The sequence below is a fragment of the Rhinoderma darwinii genome, chromosome 2 (assembly GCF_050947455.1).
Source record: "Rhinoderma darwinii isolate aRhiDar2 chromosome 2, aRhiDar2.hap1, whole genome shotgun sequence".
Taxonomy (NCBI): domain Eukaryota; kingdom Metazoa; phylum Chordata; class Amphibia; order Anura; family Rhinodermatidae; genus Rhinoderma; species Rhinoderma darwinii.
In genome coordinates, this window is record NC_134688.1 from 476,116,817 (window position 1) to 476,139,154 (window position 22,338).

Sequence of the window (22,338 nt, forward strand, 5' to 3'; positions counted from 1 at the left end):
TATTTTTTGATTTTTATATATTTTTTTTTTTACATTTTATGCTTTTCAGTCTTCAATCTATCGCAGGGATCTTGCAACATTTTAATTTTTTGGAAAGGCAACACTTCAAAGCAAAATTAGAATATCCATTCTATCTCTATTCATTCTGTGTGTAAGCAGCGCACATGACCTAATATCACACAGTGACCATATTCTACCTTCTGCTCTGGATCGGTCATATTATGTTTTTTAAGTTGAACTCAGCTCTGCTACATCTGCATATTTTATCACTAATTCCAAGTCATTTGAATCTGACATAACATGTTCTGTGGCAATCTGATGCTGGAGGATCAGTTTAGTTTTGGAGATGCTTGGGCGATATCTTAAACTAAATCATGGTCCTGGATAGGAAACCCTAAGGCTGGGTTCACACGACCTATTTTCAGACGTATACGAGGCGTTTTTTGCCTCGTTTTACGTCTGAAAATACGTCTCAAATACGTTGTCAAACATCTGCCCATTACTTTCTATGGGTATAACGCTGTATTGTTCCCACGACGCGTAATTTTACGCGTCGTACGGCAATTACGACGCGTAAAATTACGCCTCGTAAAAAGAAGTGCAGGACACTTCTTTGGACGTTTTTGGAGCTGTTTTCTCATAGACTCCAATGAAAACAGCTCCAAAAACGGACGTAAAAAACGGCGCGAAAACGGCACGAAAAACGGCGCGAAAAATGCGAGTTGCTCAAAAAACTTCTGAAAATCAGGGGCTGTTTTCCCTTGAAAACAGCTCTGTATTTTCAGATGTTTTTGGTCACTACGTGTGCACATACCCTAACAAAGAAAACCCAATAAGACTAAATTTGTAAAAAAATTTTGTTTAAAGGGATATACCATCAAAAAACATTTATCACCTTTCCACTGAATAGACGAAAAATGTTAGATTCATGGGGGTCCAACTGCTGGGACCCACATAGATCGCTAAAACGGGGTCCACCCAGCCGCATAACCTAAGGGTATGTTCACACGATGAGAGGCATTTACGTGTGAAAAGACAGACTGTTAACAGCTGCCTCGTTTCACACGTAAATGCTCCTCCTCGTAATTTACGAGGCGTCTGAGACGCTCTGAGACGCTCGTAAATCTTGAGCTGTGCTTCATTGAGTTCAATGAAGAACAGCTCAAATTACGTGGCAAAGAAGTGCCCTGCACTTCTTTGCCGAGGCAGTCCATTTACGCGTCGTCGTTTGACAGCTGTCAAACGACGCCTCGTTTACGTCTGAAAATAGGTCGTGTGAACCCAGCCTAAAGGCTAGGAGGAGTTTCAATAGACTGGTGGTGGAGCATGCGCGATAATTCTCCATTCAGAACCTGGGCATGAATGAAGCACATTTTTTTTTTTACATGAGATTAGCGAGGGGCTGCCAGGTGACGCCCCTTATCCATCTCCAGAACAAGATGGCCTTGTTCTCCGCATGGGATTTAATTTCCCATTGAGTGACACTTCATGGGGAACATGGAACAGGTCCCATCTGTTCTCATGACTGTGTGTCTCCTGATTCACCTCTAATGTGATATTTACCTTTAATTGGAAAACTTTTTGAAACCTCCAAATTCTTTCCTTGAGTCCTGTGCTCTCCAAATCTCCAAACTTCCCTGAAACTGAAATGTTAGAATTTTTTAACTTTTTCTTGTTTTTTATTTTTTTTATTATTTGGTTGCAGAACACGTCTTTATAAAAAAACGCTTCAATAGCCACAAGAAGTAAATGCAACAATCGTAAAGCTGGTACCTGATTCCTTTAAGGGGTAGTCCCATCTGAACAATCCCTTGTCTGACTAAGCACCGCCCCCCCCCCCCCCCCCAGCACAAATAACTAGGAACATTTTCCTAATATAAGCTCCACTGGCACCCTCCCAACCACGCAACTTTTTTAAAATCCCATCTGCCTGAAGCCACCACTAGGGGGTGATCTGTAAGCAACTGCTTATGGATCGGATTGATCTGAATAGTAAATTTCACACATCGCCACCTAGTGGTAACAAGAGGCAGCTCATATTTCTACAAAACAAAGGAGTGATGTTCTATAGGTTCTTTTCTTAATTTGTCAGCCCATTTTAACCCAGAAGACCAAAGACAAAAACCACTTCACTCGGAAGATAATGGTATTCAAAGTTTATAAGATGTATTGCATGCAAATGTACGGAGCACTTGAGTAACACAAGACATCCTTGGTGTGAGCTCCGGAACAAGGCGCATGGTAATAAGGCTGGAGATATTTCTCTCCTGTTGCCTCTTTGGAGAAGGATTCCCACAGACAGCTCCGGTTATTAATGAGAGAGGCAAAGCCCTTAAATTCTACACTAATGTGCAATCTCTATTTCCAAAAGCAGCTGTCAGATTCTTCCCCTCCACTTCATTCTCCCCTGCAAAGCCGGCTCCAAATTTTATGAATGTGTAATGAAGTATAGCGAATGTTCTCGTCTTGTCAGAGGGCCCCATCCCATTGTCACTGCCAGACCCTCCCTCTTTGTTTAGAAATTTCACGCTCACTTTTAATATAAAGGAACTTGGCGAGAAGTAACCGTCAGATATAACAAGATAATCATAATGCTGCCAATGGCGGATCAACGTGTCTACCTCAAGTCTATAATGTCATTCAGGTCTTCCAAGGGTCAGTCCTGTCTAACAAGAAGGAGAAGGGGGGAAGGAAAACCCGCAACATGTTCTGTTCACGATTTACAAAGAGGGCAGTATTATAGTAGTTATATTCTTGTACATAGGGGCAGTATTATAGTAGTTATATTCTTGTATATAGGAGCAGTATTATAGTAGTTATATTCTTGTATATAGGAGCAGTATTATAGTAGATATATTCTTGTATATAGGAGCAGTATTATAGTAGTTATATTCTTGTATATAGGAGCAGTATTACAGTAGATATATATTCTTGTATACAGGGGGCAGTATTATAGTAGTTATATTCTTGTATATAGGAGCAGTATTATAGTAGTTATATTCTTGTATAAAAGGGACAGTATTATAGTAGTTATATTCTTGTATATAGGGGCAGTATTATAGTAGTTATATTCTTGTATATAGGGGGCAGTATTATAGTAGTTATATTCTTGTATATAGGAGGCAGTATTATAGTAGTTATATTCTTGTATATAGGGGGCAGTATTATAGTAGTTATATTCTTGTATATAAGGGGCAGTATTATAGTAGTTGTATTCTTGTATATAGGGGCAGTATTATAGTAGTTATATTCTTGTATATAGGAGCAGTATTATAGTAGTTATATTCTTGTATATAGGAGCAGTATTATAGTAGTTATATTCTTGTATATAGGGGCAGTATTATAGTAGTTATATTCTTGTATATAATGGGCAGTATTATAGTAGTTATATTCTTGTATATAGGGGGCAGTATTATAGTAGTTATATTCTTGTATATAGGAGGCAGTATTATAGTAGTTATATTCTTGTATATAGAAGCAGTATTATAGTAGTTATATTCTTGTATATAGGGGGCAGTATTATAGTAGTTATATTCTTGTATATAGGAGGCAGTATTATAGTAGTTATATTCTTGTATATAGGGAGCAGTATTATAGTAGTTATTTTCTTGTATATAGGGGGCAGTATTATAGTAGTTATATTCTTGTATATAGGAGGCAGTATTATAGTAGTTATATTCTTGTATATAGGAGGCAGTATTATAGTAGTTATATTCTTGTATATAGGGAGCAGTATTATAGTAGTTATATTCTTCTATATAGGAGCAGTATTATAGTAGTTATATTCTTGTATATAGGAGCAGTATTATAGTAGTTATATTCTTGTATATAGGAGCAGTATTATAGTAGTTATATTCTTGTATATAGGAGACAATATTATAGTAGTTATATTCTTGTATATAGGAGACAGTATTATAGTAGTTTTATTCTTGTATATAGGAGCAGTATTATAGTAGTTATATTCTTGTATATAGGGGCAGTATTATAGTAGTTATATTCTTGTATATAAGGGCAGTATTATAGTAGTTATATTCTTGTATATAGGAAGCAGTATTATAGTAGTTATATTCTTGTATATAGGGGGCAGTATTATAGTAGTTATATTCTTGTATATAGGGAGCAGTATTATAGTAGTTATATTCTTGTATATAGGAGCAGTATTATAATAGTTATACTCTTGTATATAGGGGGCAGTATTATAGTAGTTATATTCTTGTATATAGGAGCAGTATTATAGTAGTTATATTCTTGTATAAAAGGGACAGTATTATAGTAGTTATATTCTTGTATATAGGAGGCAGTATTATAGTAGTTATATTCTTGTATATAGGAGCAGTATTATAGTAGTTATATTCTTGTATATAGGAGCATTATTATAGTAGTTATATTCTTGTATATAGGGGGCAGTATTATAGTAGTTATATTCTTGTATATAGGGGCAGTATTATAGTAGTTATATTCTTGTATATAGAAGCAGTATTATAGTAGTTATATTCTTGTATATAAGGGGCAGTATTATAGTAGTTATATTCTTGTATATAGGGGCAGTATTATAGTAGATATATATTCTTGTATATAGGAGCAGTATTAGGGCATGACCACACATGGCGGAATTCCTCCGCAACTGTCCGCATCAATGCCGCACCTAATCCGGGTTGCGGATTACGGCTGCGGATCTGCACAAAATGTGCTGAAAATTGATGCGGACTAGCTGCTGCGGACTGCGGGAAAAGTGCTTCCCTTCTCCCTATCAGTGCAGGATAGAGAGAAGGGACAGCACTTTCCCTAGTGAAAGTAAAAGAAATTCATACTTACCGCCCGTTGTCTTTATGACGCGTCCCTCCTTCGGCATCCAGCCCGACCTCCCTGGATGACGCGCCAGTCCATGTGACCGCTGCAGCCTGTGCTTGGCCTGTGATTGGCTGCAGCCGTCACTTACACTGAAACGTCATCCTGGGAGGCCGGACTGGAGACAGAAACAGGGAGTTCTCGGTAAGTACGAACTTCATTTTTTTTTACAGATACATGTATATTGGGATCGGTAGTCACTGTCCCGGGTGCAGAAACAGTTACTGCCGATCGCGTAACTCTTTCAGCACCCTGGACAGTGACTATTTACTGACGTCTCCTAGCAACGCTCCCGTCATTACGGGAGCCCCATTGACTTCCTCAGTCTGGCTGTAGACCTAGAAATACATAGGTCCAGCCAGAATGAAGAAATGTCAAGTTAAAAAAGCAAGACGCATCCGCAGCACACATGACATGTGCATGACAGCTGCGGACTTCATTGCGGAACTTTGAATCTCCATTGAAGTCAATGGAGAAATTCCGCCATGAGTCCGCCACTGCTCCGCAACAGACAGAGCATGCTGCGGACACCAAATTCCGCTCCGCAGCCTATGCTCCGCAGCGGAATTGTACGCATCGTGTAAACGAACACTGCTAAATTAAAGTGAAAGTCAATGGAGAAACGGCTCCGCTGCGGATTAACGCTGCGGAGTGTCCGCAGCGGAATTTAAGTGAAATTCCGCCATGTGTGAACCCGCCCTTATAGTAGTTATATTATTGTATATAGGAGGCAGTATTATAGTAGTTATATTCTTGTATATAGGGGGCAGTATTATAGTAGTTATATTCTTGTATATAGGGGGCAGTATTATAGTAGTTATATTCTTGTATATAGGAGCAGTATTATAGTAGTTATATTCTTGTATATAGGGGCAGTATTATAGTAGTTATATTCTTGTATATAGGGGCAGTATTATAGTAGTTATATTCTTGTATATAGGGGGCAGTATTATAGTAGTTATATTCTTGTATATAGGAGGCAGTATTATAGTAGTTATATTATTGTATATAGGGGCAGTATTATAGTAGTTATATTCTTGTATATAGGGGAAGCATTATAGTAGTTATATTCTTGTATATAGGAGCAGTATTATAGTAGTTATATTCTTGTATATAGGGCAGTATTATAGTAGTTATATTCTTGTATATAGGGGGCAGTACTATAGTAGTTATATTCTTGTATATAGGAGCAGTATTATAGTAGTTATATTCTTGTATATAGGGGGCAGTATTATAGTAGTTATATTCTTGTATATAGGAGCAGTATTATAGTAGTTATATTCTTGTATATAGGGGGCAGTATTATAGTAGTTATATTCTTGTATATAGGAGGCAGTATTATAGTAGTTATATTCTTGTATATAGGGGGCAGTATTATAGTAGTTATATTCTTGTATATAGGAGCAGTATTATAGTAGTTATATTCTTGTATATAGGGGGTAGTATTATAGTAGTTATATTCTTGTATATAGGGGCAGTATTATAGTAGTTATATTCTTGTATATAGGGGCAGTATTATAGTAGTTATATTCTTGTATATAAGGGCAGTATTATAGTAGTTATATTCTTGTATATAGGAAGCAGTATTATAGTAGTTATATTCTTGTATATAGGGGGCAGTATTATAGTAGTTATATTCTTGTATATAGGAGCAGTATTATAATAGTTATATTCTTGTATATAGGGGGCAGTATTATAGTAGTTATATTCTTGTATATAGGGGGCAGTACTATAGTAGTTATATTCTTGTATATAGGAGCAGTATTATAGTAGTTATATTCTTGTATATAAGGGGCAGTATTATAGTAGTTATATTCTTGTATATAGGGGCAGTATTATAGTAGATATATATTCTTGTATATAGGAGCAGTATTATAGTAGTTATATTATTGTATATAGGAGGCAGTATTATAGTAGTTATATTCTTGTATATAGGGGGCAGTATTATAGTAGTTATATTCTTGTATATAGGGGGCAGTATTATAGTAGTTATATTCTTGTATATAGGAGCAGTATTATAGTAGTTATATTCTTGTATATAGGGGCAGTATTATAGTAGTTATATTCTTGTATATAAGGGGCAGTATTATAGTAGTTATATTCTTGTATATAGGGGCAGTATTATAGTAGTTATATTCTTGTATATAGGGGGCAGTATTATAGTAGTTATATTCTTGTATATAGGAGGCAGTATTATAGTAGTTATATTCTTGTATATAGGGGGCAGTATAATAGTAGTTATATTCTTGTATATAGGAGGCAGTATTATAGTAGTTATATTCTTCTATATAGGAGCAGTATTATAGTAGTTATATTCTTGTATATAGGAGCAGTATTATAGTAGTTATATTCTTGTATATAGGAGCAGTATTATAGTAGTTATATTCTTGTATATAGGAGACAATATTATAGTAGTTATATTCTTGTATATAGGAGACAGTATTATTGTAGTTATATTCTTGTATATAGGAGCATTATTATAGTAGTTATATTCTTGTATATAGGGGCAGTATTATAGTAGTTATATTCTTGTATATAAGGGCAGTATTATAGTAGTTATATTCTTGTATATAGGAAGCAGTATTATAGTAGTTATATTCTTGTATATAGGGGGCAGTATTATAGTAGTTATATTCTTGTATATAGGAGCAGTATTATAATAGTTATATTCTTGTATATAGGGGGCAGTATTATAGTAGTTATATTCTTGTATATAGGGGGCAGTACTATAGTAGTTATATTCTTGTATATAGGAGCAGTATTATAGTAGTTATATTCTTGTATATAGGGGGCAGTATTATAGTAGTTATATTCTTGTATATAGGAGCAGTATTATAGTAGTTATATTCTTGTATATAGGGGGCAGTATTATAGTAGTTATATTCTTGTATATAGGAGCAGTATTATAGTAGTTATATTCTTGTATATAGGGGGCAGTATTATAGTAGTTATATTCTTGTATATAGGAGGCAGTATTATAGTAGTTATATTCTTGTATATAGGGGGCAGTATTATAGTAGTTATATTCTTGTATATAGGAGCAGTATTATAGTAGTTATATTCTTGTATATAGGGGGTAGTATTATAGTAGTTATATTCTTGTATATAGGGGCAGTATTATAGTAGTTATATTCTTGTATATAGGGGGCAGTATTATAGTAGTTATATTCTTGTATATAGGGGCAGTATTATAGTAGTTATATTCTTGTATATAGGGGGCAGTATTATAGTAGTTATATTCTTGTATATAGGGGCAGTATTATAGTAGTTACATTCTTGTATATAGAGGGCAGTATTATAGTAGTTATATTCTTGTATATAGAGGGCAGTATTATAGTAGTTATATTCTTGCACATAGGAGCAGTATTATAGTAGTTATATTCTTGTATATAGGGGGCAGTATTATAGTAGTTATATTCTTGTATATAGGGGCAGTATTATAGTAGTTATATTCTTGTATATAGGAGCAGTATTATAGTAGTTATATTCTTGTATATAGGAGCAGTATTATAGTAGATATATTCTTGTATATAGGAGCAGTATTATAGTAGTTATATTCTTGTATATAGGAGCAGTATTACAGTAGATATATATTCTTGTATACAGGGGGCAGTATTATAGTAGTTATATTCTTGTATATAGGAGCAGTATTATAGTAGTTATATTCTTGTATAAAAGGGACAGTATTATAGTAGTTATATTCTTGTATATAGGGGCAGTATTATAGTAGTTATATTCTTGTATATAGGGGGCAGTATTATAGTAGTTATATTCTTGTATATAGGAGGCAGTATTATAGTAGTTATATTCTTGTATATAGGGGGCAGTATTATAGTAGTTATATTCTTGTATATAAGGGGCAGTATTATAGTAGTTGTATTCTTGTATATAGGGGCAGTATTATAGTAGTTATATTCTTGTATATAGGAGCAGTATTATAGTAGTTATATTCTTGTATATAGGAGCAGTATTATAGTAGTTATATTCTTGTATATAGGGGCAGTATTATAGTAGTTATATTCTTGTATATAATGGGCAGTATTATAGTAGTTATATTCTTGTATATAGGGGGCAGTATTATAGTAGTTATATTCTTGTATATAGGAGGCAGTATTATAGTAGTTATATTCTTGTATATAGAAGCAGTATTATAGTAGTTATATTCTTGTATATAGGGGGCAGTATTATAGTAGTTATATTCTTGTATATAGGAGGCAGTATTATAGTAGTTATATTCTTGTATATAGGGAGCAGTATTATAGTAGTTATTTTCTTGTATATAGGGGGCAGTATTATAGTAGTTATATTCTTGTATATAGGAGGCAGTATTATAGTAGTTATATTCTTGTATATAGGAGGCAGTATTATAGTAGTTATATTCTTGTATATAGGGAGCAGTATTATAGTAGTTATATTCTTCTATATAGGAGCAGTATTATAGTAGTTATATTCTTGTATATAGGAGCAGTATTATAGTAGTTATATTCTTGTATATAGGAGCAGTATTATAGTAGTTATATTCTTGTATATAGGAGACAATATTATAGTAGTTATATTCTTGTATATAGGAGACAGTATTATAGTAGTTTTATTCTTGTATATAGGAGCAGTATTATAGTAGTTATATTCTTGTATATAGGGGCAGTATTATAGTAGTTATATTCTTGTATATAAGGGCAGTATTATAGTAGTTATATTCTTGTATATAGGAAGCAGTATTATAGTAGTTATATTCTTGTATATAGGGGGCAGTATTATAGTAGTTATATTCTTGTATATAGGGAGCAGTATTATAGTAGTTATATTCTTGTATATAGGAGCAGTATTATAATAGTTATACTCTTGTATATAGGGGGCAGTATTATAGTAGTTATATTCTTGTATATAGGAGCAGTATTATAGTAGTTATATTCTTGTATAAAAGGGACAGTATTATAGTAGTTATATTCTTGTATATAGGAGGCAGTATTATAGTAGTTATATTCTTGTATATAGGAGCAGTATTATAGTAGTTATATTCTTGTATATAGGAGCATTATTATAGTAGTTATATTCTTGTATATAGGGGGCAGTATTATAGTAGTTATATTCTTGTATATAGGGGCAGTATTATAGTAGTTATATTCTTGTATATAGAAGCAGTATTATAGTAGTTATATTCTTGTATATAAGGGGCAGTATTATAGTAGTTATATTCTTGTATATAGGGGCAGTATTATAGTAGATATATATTCTTGTATATAGGAGCAGTATTAGGGCATGACCACACATGGCGGAATTCCTCCGCAACTGTCCGCATCAATGCCGCACCTAATCCGGGTTGCGGATTACGGCTGCGGATCTGCACAAAATGTGCTGAAAATTGATGCGGACTAGCTGCTGCGGACTGCGGGAAAAGTGCTTCCCTTCTCCCTATCAGTGCAGGATAGAGAGAAGGGACAGCACTTTCCCTAGTGAAAGTAAAAGAAATTCATACTTACCGCCCGTTGTCTTTATGACGCGTCCCTCCTTCGGCATCCAGCCCGACCTCCCTGGATGACGCGCCAGTCCATGTGACCGCTGCAGCCTGTGCTTGGCCTGTGATTGGCTGCAGCCGTCACTTACACTGAAACGTCATCCTGGGAGGCCGGACTGGAGACAGAAACAGGGAGTTCTCGGTAAGTACGAACTTCATTTTTTTTTACAGATACATGTATATTGGGATCGGTAGTCACTGTCCCGGGTGCAGAAACAGTTACTGCCGATCGCGTAACTCTTTCAGCACCCTGGACAGTGACTATTTACTGACGTCTCCTAGCAACGCTCCCGTCATTACGGGAGCCCCATTGACTTCCTCAGTCTGGCTGTAGACCTAGAAATACATAGGTCCAGCCAGAATGAAGAAATGTCAAGTTAAAAAAGCAAGACGCATCCGCAGCACACATGACATGTGCATGACAGCTGCGGACTTCATTGCGGAACTTTGAATCTCCATTGAAGTCAATGGAGAAATTCCGCCATGAGTCCGCCACTGCTCCGCAACAGACAGAGCATGCTGCGGACACCAAATTCCGCTCCGCAGCCTATGCTCCGCAGCGGAATTGTACGCATCGTGTAAACGAACACTGCTAAATTAAAGTGAAAGTCAATGGAGAAACGGCTCCGCTGCGGATTAACGCTGCGGAGTGTCCGCAGCGGAATTTAAGTGAAATTCCGCCATGTGTGAACCCGCCCTTATAGTAGTTATATTATTGTATATAGGAGGCAGTATTATAGTAGTTATATTCTTGTATATAGGGGGCAGTATTATAGTAGTTATATTCTTGTATATAGTGGGCAGTATTATAGTAGTTATATTCCTGTAAATAGGGGGCATTATTATAGTAGTTATATTCTTGTATATAGGGGCAGTATTATAGTAGTTATATTCTTGTATATAGGGGGCAGTATTATAGTAGTTATATTCTTGTATATAGGAGTAGTATTATAGTAGTTATATTCTTGTTTATAGGGGCAGCATTATAGTAGTTATATTCTTGTATATAGGGGCAGTATTATAGTAGTTATATTCTTGTATATAGTGGGCAGTATTATAGTAGTTATATTCTTGTATATAGGGGGCAGTATTATAGTAGTTATATTCTTGTATATAGGGGCAGTATTATAGTAGTTATATTCTTGTATATAGGAGCAGTATTATAGTAGTTATATTCTTGTATATAGGGGCAGTATTATAGTAGTTATATTCTTGTATATAGGGGCAGTATTATAGTAGTTACATTGTATCATTATGGTAATACTAATTATGACTGTAATTGCTTTTCATGGAGAAATACCAATATATTTATCTTTTCTCTCTTTCACCACTAGAAGGCAGCACTAGTTATAAATAAACATTAATTGTGTAAGATTAGACTATACATTATAGTACAATGTGATTACATACATGAACATGTAATTATCACTTCGCAGATTTTTTATTGACTATGGAGTTTTTCCAGTGTTTAACTCTTGGTGCCTTTTGCCCGTTGGCACCTTTACCCTGGCACCAGATTCCAGGCAGCAGCTACAGCATTATATATAGATTGACAAACATTTTGTTCTGAAACTACCCAGCATGTGGCAGCCACAAACTTTAATGGACCATAAATTCCCTCTGTTTGTGAGGTACCATATGGTCCATTCATCCCGTCTCCTGGGATTTTCCTGGTGCTTTGTTCAAAGTTTGTCTTAGAAAGTTGTTTTTGTACAGAATCACATCTCTTGCTCCAGGAAACTCGTAATATTTGGGCTCATTGACAAATTTACCAAAATAATTAGCGACTACGACTGTTGATCTAATCAAGTCATTTTTTGTTAATTGCTAATATTCCCAATTATACATCCCTGCCCCCATATAATTGTTTCAGAGTGCACAGAAGTTTTACTGTCAATCAATGCTACAGTCCTGATCCCCGCTGTTTAAAAAAGAAAAAAAGAAATGGCACCTTCCTAAGTGTCACAGAAACACGATTTTCCCACTTGCTTTTAAATGGGAAGACAGTTTAGGGTCCATTGAAGAACCCAAGGGCTGTCTTTCAATGTTACCGCTTCGTAGGGCATTAGGGTTTCCACCAAAAATTTGATTAAAAAGAGCTTCACACATGAGTGGTCACTTCTCTATTCAATATTCAGGGGACCCTTGTTCTTCCCAATTCTGAGAGTCCCAATGTTGGTTTTTATAAATGTCTATGGTGCGATAACCCTTTAATGGAAATAAAATGCTAATAGATATATACCCCAAATGTCCATATGATACAGAGCTCCAAATCCCCTGCACAGATATAAAGTTATATGATTTTACCTGTCTGCAGTCACCACTAGGGGGAGCTTAGGAGCTTAATGCATACTGGTCATACACAGAACTCAATAATAATAATATACTAGTCCTTCTCAAAGAATATAATCAAAAAGTTAATTTATTTCAGTAATTCAATTAAAAAAAATGAAACTCATATATTCTATAGATCCATTACACACAGAGTGATCTATTTCCAGAATTTTTTTCTTATAAAATTTTGTCTCTCAGAATATTAGAATATTGGGTAAAAGTCGAAGATTGTCGCCTCCTGGTGTGACACTCTAATAAGCGAATCAACACAAAACACCTGCAAAGGTTTCCTAAGCCTTTAAATGGTCTAACAGTCGGGTACAGTAGGCTGCACTGTAATGTCCACAGACGCGAACCGTCGTGCTTACCTGCCCCCCGGCGTCCGCGGCAATGGACAAGTGAGTGCCGGACGGCATCTCTCTCCTGAGAGACACCAGCACTCACTTCCGCATCGCTGCACTGGTTCCCATAGGGTGCTCGCACGCGCGCTCGCGCCAGGCCTTAACAGGCCAGTGCACACACATGAGTAAAATCTGTAATTAGCTCATGATCACCCTTTCAACCATTGCCTGAGTATTGTTGTGTTTACCCGTGTTAGTCTTGCAAATGGTCCCTTAGTTTTATCCTGTTCCCAGTGTTCCCCTGTCCTGCTACCTGTATCCTGTATCCCATGCTACTATTGTTCCTGTGCCTTAGGAAGTTGGAGTCGTGTTGTGCCCCCGGTCATGCCTGCTGTGTTACACCACGCCTGGTGTCTGCTGCCAAGGTACCGTCTGTGCCGAGCCTCCATTACTGTCTGAACGACTATAGTCCAAGCACAGGTACCCTTGTGCTTGGACTATATCTATACATTGACTTGGTACACTGTTTGGCCAGCTGCTATCCCGCTACGGTGGTACGGCCTAGTGGGTCCACATACCCACAGATCGTGACATGCACAATCATGGGGAATATTTCGGACTAGACCGTTGTCCAGAAGACAGTCATCGACACCGTCCACAAGGAGAGGAAGCCACCAAAGGACATTACTAAAGAAGCTGTTCACAGAGCGCTGTATCCAAGCAGATTAATGGAAGAAGAAGGGAAAAGTGTGGTAGAAAAATGTGCACAAGCAACAGGGATAACCGCAGCCTGGAAAGGACTGTCAAGAAAAGACCATTCAAGAATCTGGGGGAGATTTACAAGGAGAGGACTGCGGCTGGAGTCAGTGCTTCAAGAGCCGCCGCACACAGACGTATCCAGGACATGGGAGAAAACTGTTGCATTCCTTGTGTCAAGCCTCTCGTGACCCAGAGACCACGTCAGAAGTGTCTTACCTGGGCTAAGGAGAAAAAGGACTGGTCTGTTGCTCAGTGTCCACAGTCCTGATTTCAGATGAAAGTAAATTTTGCATTTCATTTGGAAATCTCGGTCCCAGAGTCTGGAGGAAAAGTGGAGAGGCGTCAATCCAAGTGTCCTGCGGTCCAGTGTGAAGTTTCCGCAGTCAGTGATGGTTTGGGGGCCGTGTCATCTGCTGGTGCCGGTCACCGTGTTATATCAAGTCCAGAGTCAGCGCAGCGTCTAGCAGGACATTTCCCAGCATTTCATGCTTCCCTCTGCTGACAAGCTTTATGGAGATGCGGAATTCATTTTCCAGCAAGACTTGGCACCTGCCCACCCTGCCAAAAGTACCAATACCTGGTGTAATAACCACAGAATCACCGCGCCTGATTGGCCTGCAAACTCGCCGACCTAAACCCCATAGAGAATCTATAGGATATTGTCAAGAGGAAGATGAGACACCAAACCCAACAATGCAGACGAGCTGAAGGCCGATATCCAGGGGCGGACATACCGCATGTGCAGCCGGTGCAGCTGCACAAGGGCCCCGCGTGGGAAGGGGGCCCGTTCCTCTGCTGGCCGACTCAGTTCTCAGCTGCGCGATGCTGAGGACTGAGACAGAGGCCCGTGGACCACTGGCGTAGCTATAGGGGTCGCAGCGGTCGCAATTGCGACCGGGCCCCGAAGCCAGGGGGGCCCACGGCCCCCCGCACCACATCAATAAAAAGTTACTATAGTAACTCGGGCCGCGGGCCCCTGTTACTATAGTAACATACTTTACTTACCTTCCTGGTTCCGGATCGCAGCGGAGGTCCTGACGTCAGGCGCTGTGCGCAGCGCATGACGTCACAGCGCTATGCCGCCGCGCACAGCATCGAGACTACAGAACTCCCGCCGCGGCCGAAGAGGAAGGTAAGATAGCCCTGACTGGCGGGGTCCGACTCCTGGGACCCGCCAATCAGCTGTTTTGAAGGGGCCGCAGCACTCGTACGAGAGCTGCTCCCCTTCATTCCTGTCACTTCATTCCGGTCACACTGTGAATCGGTTTCGGCGATTCACAGTGTGGGCGAGTAGTGAAATGAAGGGGAAGCAGCTCTCGTACGAGTGCTGCGGCCCCTTCAAAACAGCTGATTTGCGGGTCCCGGGCGACACATCAGCTATTGATGGCCTATCCTGAGGATAGGCCATCAATGTTTAGGGACTGCACAACCCCTAAGCCTACGATGTAGCAGGCTTAGGGGGCCCATGAGACAGGATCACAGATTGTGTGATGCTGTCTGCTGGGCCCTGTATCTAAGCCAATCACATGGTAGGCTTAGATACATGGCCCATGCGTGATCCTGTCTGCTGGGCCCTGTATCTAAGCCTACCACACTGTAGGTTTAGATACAGGGCCCCAGCACACAGTAATCTTATACTGTATAAGATTACTGTCTGCTGGACCCTGTATCTAAGCCTACCTTGTGGTAGGCTTAGATACAGGGTCCCACAGACAGTATCACACATGGGCCCTGTATCTAAGCCTTAGGGTATGTGCACAGACACTAATTACGTCCGTAAGTGACGGATGTATTTCGGCCGCAAGTACCGGACCGAACACACTGCAGGGAGCCGGGCTCCTAGCGTCGTACTTATGTACGACGCTAGGAGTCCCTGCCTCGCTGTGGGACAACTGTCCTGTACTGTAATCATGTTTTCAGTACCGGACAGTTGTCCGGCAGCGAGGCAGGGACTCCTAGCGTCGTACATAACTATGATGCTAGGAGCCCGGCTCCCTGCACTGTGTTCGGTCCACTACTTGCGGCCGAAATACGTCCGTCAATTCCGGACGTAATTAGTGTGTGTGCACATACCCTAACACATGTGTTACTAATCATTTTTTGTGTGTTTTCTTACAGGTTCGGTCGTTGGACTACGGCGGATTCCAGGACTACTTCGATGACAGCTTTTTTTTTTATTAATAAAATGGTTAATGAGGGTTGTGTTTTTTTTTTTTATTTCAATAAAATATTTTTTCTATGTCTTTGTGGTTTTTTTTAAACTATATTACTACCGCCTTAGTAATGGCCGCCGGCTGATTGACAGCATCCATTGCTAAGGCAGGGCTTAGTGTTAGCCGGTGCAGAGGCTAACACTAACCCCCTTTATTACCCCGGTACCCACCGCCACCAGGGGTGCTGGGAAGAGCCGGGTACGATCCAGTACCTGACCATCTGTAGTGATGGTCGGCCACTGGGGTGGCCGCAGGCTGGTATTATCAGGAGGGGAAAGGCCAGATACAGTGGCCCTTCCTACCCTGGTGATGCTAGGCTGCTGCTGCTTTATTGTATCTGGCTGGTTATGAAAATGGGGGGGACGCCACGTCATTTAAAAAATAATTGGAAAGAACGATGTCGGGTCCCCCCCAATTTTCATAACCAGCCAGATACAACACAGCAGCAGCAGGCAGCATTACAAGGGTGGGAAGGGCCACTGTTTTTGGCCTTCCCCAGCCTAATACTACCAGCCTGCGGCCACCCCGGTGCCTGCCCGTCACTACAGCTGGTCGGGTACTGGTTTGTACCCGGCTCTTCCCAGTACCCCTGGTGGCGGTGGGTACCGGGGTAATAATGGGGGTTAGTGTAGACTCTGCACCGGCTAACATTAAGCCCCGCCTTAGTAATGGAGGTTGTCAATCAGCCAGCGGCCATTACTAAGGCGGTGATAATAAAGTTTAAAAAGATACAAGCACATAGAAATTTTTTTTATTGAAATAAAAACACAACCCTCATTAACCATTTTATTGAGAATAAAAAAAACGCCGTCATTGAAGTCCTCGTATCCGAAGTCCAACAACCGAACCTGTAAAAAAAACACAAACACACAAAAATAATCAGTAACACATAAAGAAGCAAAATTATTATTCTTACCTTTCCTGGGTCCAGCGCTGGAGCCGCAATGTCAGCGAGCTGGGCCCTGTATCTAATCCTATCATGTGTGATACAGTCTGCTGAGCTGTGTATCTAATCCAATCATGTATGATACTGTGCTGGGCCCTATATCTAATCCGATCATGTGTGATACTGTCTGCTGAGCCACTGTATCTAATCCTATCATGTGTGATACTGTCTGCTGAGCCACTGTATCTAATCCTATAATGTGTGGTACTGTCTGCTGAGCCACTGTATCTAATCCTATCATGTGTGATACTGTCTGCTGAGCCACTGTATCTAATCCTATCATGTGTGGTACTGTCTGCTGAGCCACTGTATCTAATCCTATCATGTGTGGTACTGTCTGCTGAGCCACTGTATCTAATCCTATCATGTGTGGTACTGTCTGCTGAGCCACTGTATCTAATCCTATCATGTGTGATACTGTCTGCTGGGCCACTGTATCTAATCCTATCATGTGTGATACTGTCTGCTGAGCTGTGTATCTAATCCTATCATGTGTGATACTGCCTTCTGAGCCACTGTATCTAATCCTATCATGTGTGATACTGTCTGCTCAGCCACTGTATCTAATCCTATCCATAGTTTATAGGGTCGTAGTGCTATAGATATGCTATGCTGTCTCCTATACACACACTTTTTTTTGGGGCGGACACATATGTATTGGGGCTATTTCCCGGACATTTTAAGCCCTGAGGGTATGTTCACACGGCAGCGTCTGTTACGGCTGAAATTACTGTGCTGTTTTCAGGAGAAAACAGCACCGTAATTTCAGCCGTAATGGCATGTGCAGGCGTCTTTTGCTGCGTCCACTACGGAAGTAATTGAAGCTGGTTTTCCATGGAGTCCATGGAAAACGGCTCCATTTACATCTGAAGAAGTGACAGGCAGTTTTTTACGCGCCGCCTTTCGACAGCGGCGCGTAAAAAAAAATGACCATCGGCACAGAACATCGTAAGACCCATTCAAATGAATGGGCAGATGTTTTCCGACGCTTTTGAGCCGCATTTTCGGATGTAATTCAATGCTAAAACGCCCAAATTACGTCCGTAAATAGTGTGTGTGTGAACCCAGCCTTAGTGACGCCCCGGCTGCTAGTGCTGCATTGTTGGGTCACTTAGGAGACCCAGCGATGCAGCTGAAAGCGGACCGTCGGCCATGAGAAGTTTGCGGGGTGGGGGGGGGGGGATTGATAACAGCTCAGCAGTGCCACAGGCTGATCGCCTCCATGCCACACCGCATTCATAACACCTCAGCAGTGCCACAGGCTGATCATCTCCATGCCACTCCGCATTCATAACACCTCAGCAGTGCACAGGCTGATCGCCTCCATGCCACGCCGCATTGATAACACCTCAGCAGTGCCACAGGCTGATCGCCTCCATGCCACGCCGCATTGATAACCCCTCAGCAATGCTGCAGGCTGATCGCCTCCATGCCACGCCGCATTGATAACCCCTCAGCAATACCACAGGCTGATCGCCTCCATGCCACGCCGCATTGATAACACCTCAGCAGTGCCACAGGCTGATCGCCTCCAGGCCATGCCGCTTTGATAACCTCTCAGCAATGCAACAGGCTGATCGCCTCCATGCCACGCCGCATTGATAACACCTCAGCAGTGCCACAGGCTGATCACCTCCATGCCACGCCGCATTGATAACACCTCAGCAGTGCCACAGGCTGATCGCCTCCATGCCACACCGCACTGATAACACCTCAGCAGTGCCACAGGCTGATCACCTCCAGGCCACGCCGCATTGATAACCCCTCAGCAATGCCACAGGCTGATCACCTCCATGCCACGCCGCATTGATAACTCCTCAGCAGTGCCACAGGCTGATCACCTCCATGCCACGCCGCATTGATAACCCCTCAGCAATACCACAGGCTGATCGCCTCCATGCCACGCCGCATTGATAACACCTCAGCAGTGCCACAGGCTGATCGCCTCCAGGCCACGCCGCATTGATAACCTCTCAGCAATGCAACAGGCTGATCGCCTCCATGCCACGCCGCATTGATAACACCTCAGCAGTGCCACAGGCTGATCGCCTCCATGCCACGCCGCATTGATAACACCTCAGCAGTGCCACAGGCTGATCGCCTCCATACCACACCGCACTGATAACACCTCAGCAGTGCCACAGGCTGATCGCCTCCATGCCACACCGCACTGATAACACCTCAGCAGTGCCACAGGCTGATCACCTCCAGGCCACGCCGCATTGATAACCCCTCAGCAATGCCACAGGCTGATCGCCTCCATGCCACGCCGCATTGATAACTCCTCAGCAGTGCCACAGGCTGATCGCCTCCATGCCACACCGCACTGATAACACCTCAGCAGTGCCACAGGCTGATCGCCTCCATGCCACACCGCACTGATAACACCTCAGCAGTGCCACAGGCTGATCGCCTCCATGCCACGCCGCACTGATAACACCTCAGCAGTGCCACAGGCTGATCGCCTCCATGCCACGCCGCATTGATGCAGTAATTCATGCAAAAGGAGCCTGACCAAGTATTGAGGGCAGATACTCTACATAGTTTTTAGTAGGACAACATTTCGGTATTAAAAATCAATTTTGAAATTGGGCTTTTTGAATATTTTCTGAATTTTCTGAGACTAAATTTTGGGTTTTCATTAACTGTTACCATAATCATGAGCATTAAAATAAAAAAATGCTGGAAATAGATCACTCTGTTTTTTACTTGAATTACTGAAATAAATGACCTTTTTGATGTTATTCTAATTCATTGAGAAGGACCTGTAGTATGCAATGAGCTCCCTCTAGTGGTTGCTGCAGGTAGACAGAATTTTATCTTGTAACTATGTCTATGCATGGGATTTGGAGCTCCGTATCAGAAAAAACGCAGCTCCTTACAAGATTTAGATAAATGATGACATTTATCATCACAGAATATAAAATATGAGGTTACAGGGCGGACAATTATTAAGGTGTTAAATTCCCTGAGGCTGATATTTTTGTATTTTCTTCATAAATAAATGAGGTAAAGGATATGCAGGGGTCAGTTCGGTCCATCCCCTGCTGTGACTGCCCCTTTAAGCCCGGCTGCAGCAAATAGATTCATGTCCCGGCTGGTTCGCCACTCTATCCTCTGATCTTGTTTCTTCTTCGTGCAACCTGCGCACGTTTCTTCCCGCCACTGATCTCCTGCGTTTGTAGCATCAAGAAGGACATCTTTGAAGTTCCCTTTCGCATGTGTGCGTGTCACTCTCGCTGTCGCTTTTAAATTTTCTCTTTGCATTTCTAATCTGTCTCTCTATGTTTGGGGCATTTGATGTGCCCTGCGTCTCGTCACTGATCTGGCTCTCGTGTCTTGTCCCTGCCTTTAACCATCTGTCTGTGCTACGTTTTATCTGCTGATCATTGGGGAATTTGGATGCACAGGTGAAGCAAGCGGATTTCCTGCAGGTCTCATACATTGTGGTTTTTCTCTAGTCTGTTTGTAGAAAAATCACTAATGGTAGACATGGAAGTGTACATAGAGGTTTTCACACAGCTTGCTCTTAATGCCGTGTGTGTGTGTGTGTGTGTGTGTGTGTGTGTGTGTGTGTGTCAGTATTCACTGTAGCTCTGGTATTCTATTCATCAACCAGGAGGCTCAGGATGAAGACAGCTATAGGTTCTCCTATAGAAAGCAGGGGTTTTCCGAGAGGCCCCCTGTTCTTGGTGCTTCTATTAAGCCCTGGTAAAAATTACAATACACTGCAATACATACAATACAGCGATCAATTGATTGCTTGTTCAAATCCCCTAGGAGGACTAAATCTTTTTTTTAAAAACAAACCTGTTTAATAAAATAACCAATATAATATATATATAAAAAAAATTCAATATTAGCTTAAAACAGTTATCTTGACGGAAAAATAAAAAAGTTATGGCTCTTGGAAGGTGGGGAAGAAAGAACAAAAATATAAAAATGAAAAACGGCTGCGTTGAGAAGGGGCTAAATGCTAGAAGTCTGTCTGCCTGCAACCACCAGTAGAGGGAGCTAAATAGCTTACAGTATGCTGATTATATATGAAACACAATAATATTACAGTATGCAGCAAGCTCCTTAGCTCCCTCTAGTGGCGACTGCAAATAACCAAAATGTTATCCTTTACGTTTGTACCAATGTAGGGTATTTGGAGCTCTGTTGCAGACAAGAACTGCTATACATAGATATCTCTGAACCCTATAAAGATATATTAAGAAATTATTCCGCACAGAATTTTGAACCTAAAATGACATGATGTTAAAATGTCGAAATTCACTTGTAGCCATTTATGTTCATAATTCATGAGCCTCTTTTCTGCAGAGGTTTCTATTTAATTCCGTGTTCTGGCTTATACTAATGTCAGCGCAGCAGGCACCAGATTAAAAGTCGGTTTCAGACGGCTGGAGCTTGGAACCACCTGCCGTAGCTACAAGGTTGTCCTATATACAGAATAGGGTCAGATGGAAGACAGGTGTAATGATAGAGCAGAGCTGTCAGCATTTATACCTCACATCATCTCTTTTCTTATTATCTTCTCGTCGTCTTCTTTCGTCTTTTGACCTTTTTCTGAGGATCTTGTCAGTAACCTGATAATGAATCCACCCCCCCTCCATATCTAGAGACTCAGCCACCTTGTAAAAGTCATTTTACTGACAATTACTAACAACTTGTACTTAATAAACGGGATGTCCAGGATTATAAAAACATGTCTTCTTTTTTTCCAAAAACAGCTGTAATACCAGACACTACCTGTAGACAGGTGAGGCACTGTTTTTGGAAAAAAAGCAGACATGTTATTATAATCCTGGAAAACCTCTTTATTTAATGCCTCATGTCTTAGTAGCGTCTACAGGCCATTGGGAATTGATGGGTTGGTATGTATAGAAATACATTAGGTTCCCTAATGGGGAAATCGTAGATTTCAGCTTGAACATGGAGGAATCGAGATTGACCAATTTGATCAACAAACCGTGTGTATATGCCTTTAAAAGAGATCTACTTTTATAGTAGTTTAGGGCAAGTTGTCCTTGTATAATAGGGTGTTCCTTATGGTTTATCTCATCCACTGTAGCTATAGGTTATGTATGGACCGTGCCATGATGTTGCCTTGGATCCATTGTAAGCCCATCTTTATAAGGGTCCTCTCATTTATCATGGGAGGATCAGTCTATGATTAGTCATTGTCTAACACCACAGGGCGTTACACCTTCTGCATAAATACAAGTGTCTGTGAGGAGCGTCTCATAGGCACGTCCTATCACCCCCTAATCGTCTGAAGACCAGGACAGCACATTTCAAAAGACAAGAACCAATAACCAGTCCATGGCTTCCAAAAGTCACTTTCCTCACTCCTATTCTTAGCAGGGATCTTCTCTGCAT

General features: G+C 40.5%; 1 long non-coding RNA gene across 1 annotated transcript in view; it reads right to left on the bottom strand.

Moving 5' to 3' along the window:
- LOC142741668 (uncharacterized) overlaps positions 1–22,338 on the bottom strand; it is a 33,520-nt gene that overhangs the window by 5,408 nt on the left and 5,774 nt on the right. Inside the window, exon 2 of the long non-coding RNA XR_012881236.1 lies at positions 1,564–1,643. This is a non-coding gene — a long non-coding RNA (uncharacterized LOC142741668). The remainder of the gene's footprint in view (positions 1–1,563; positions 1,644–22,338) is intronic.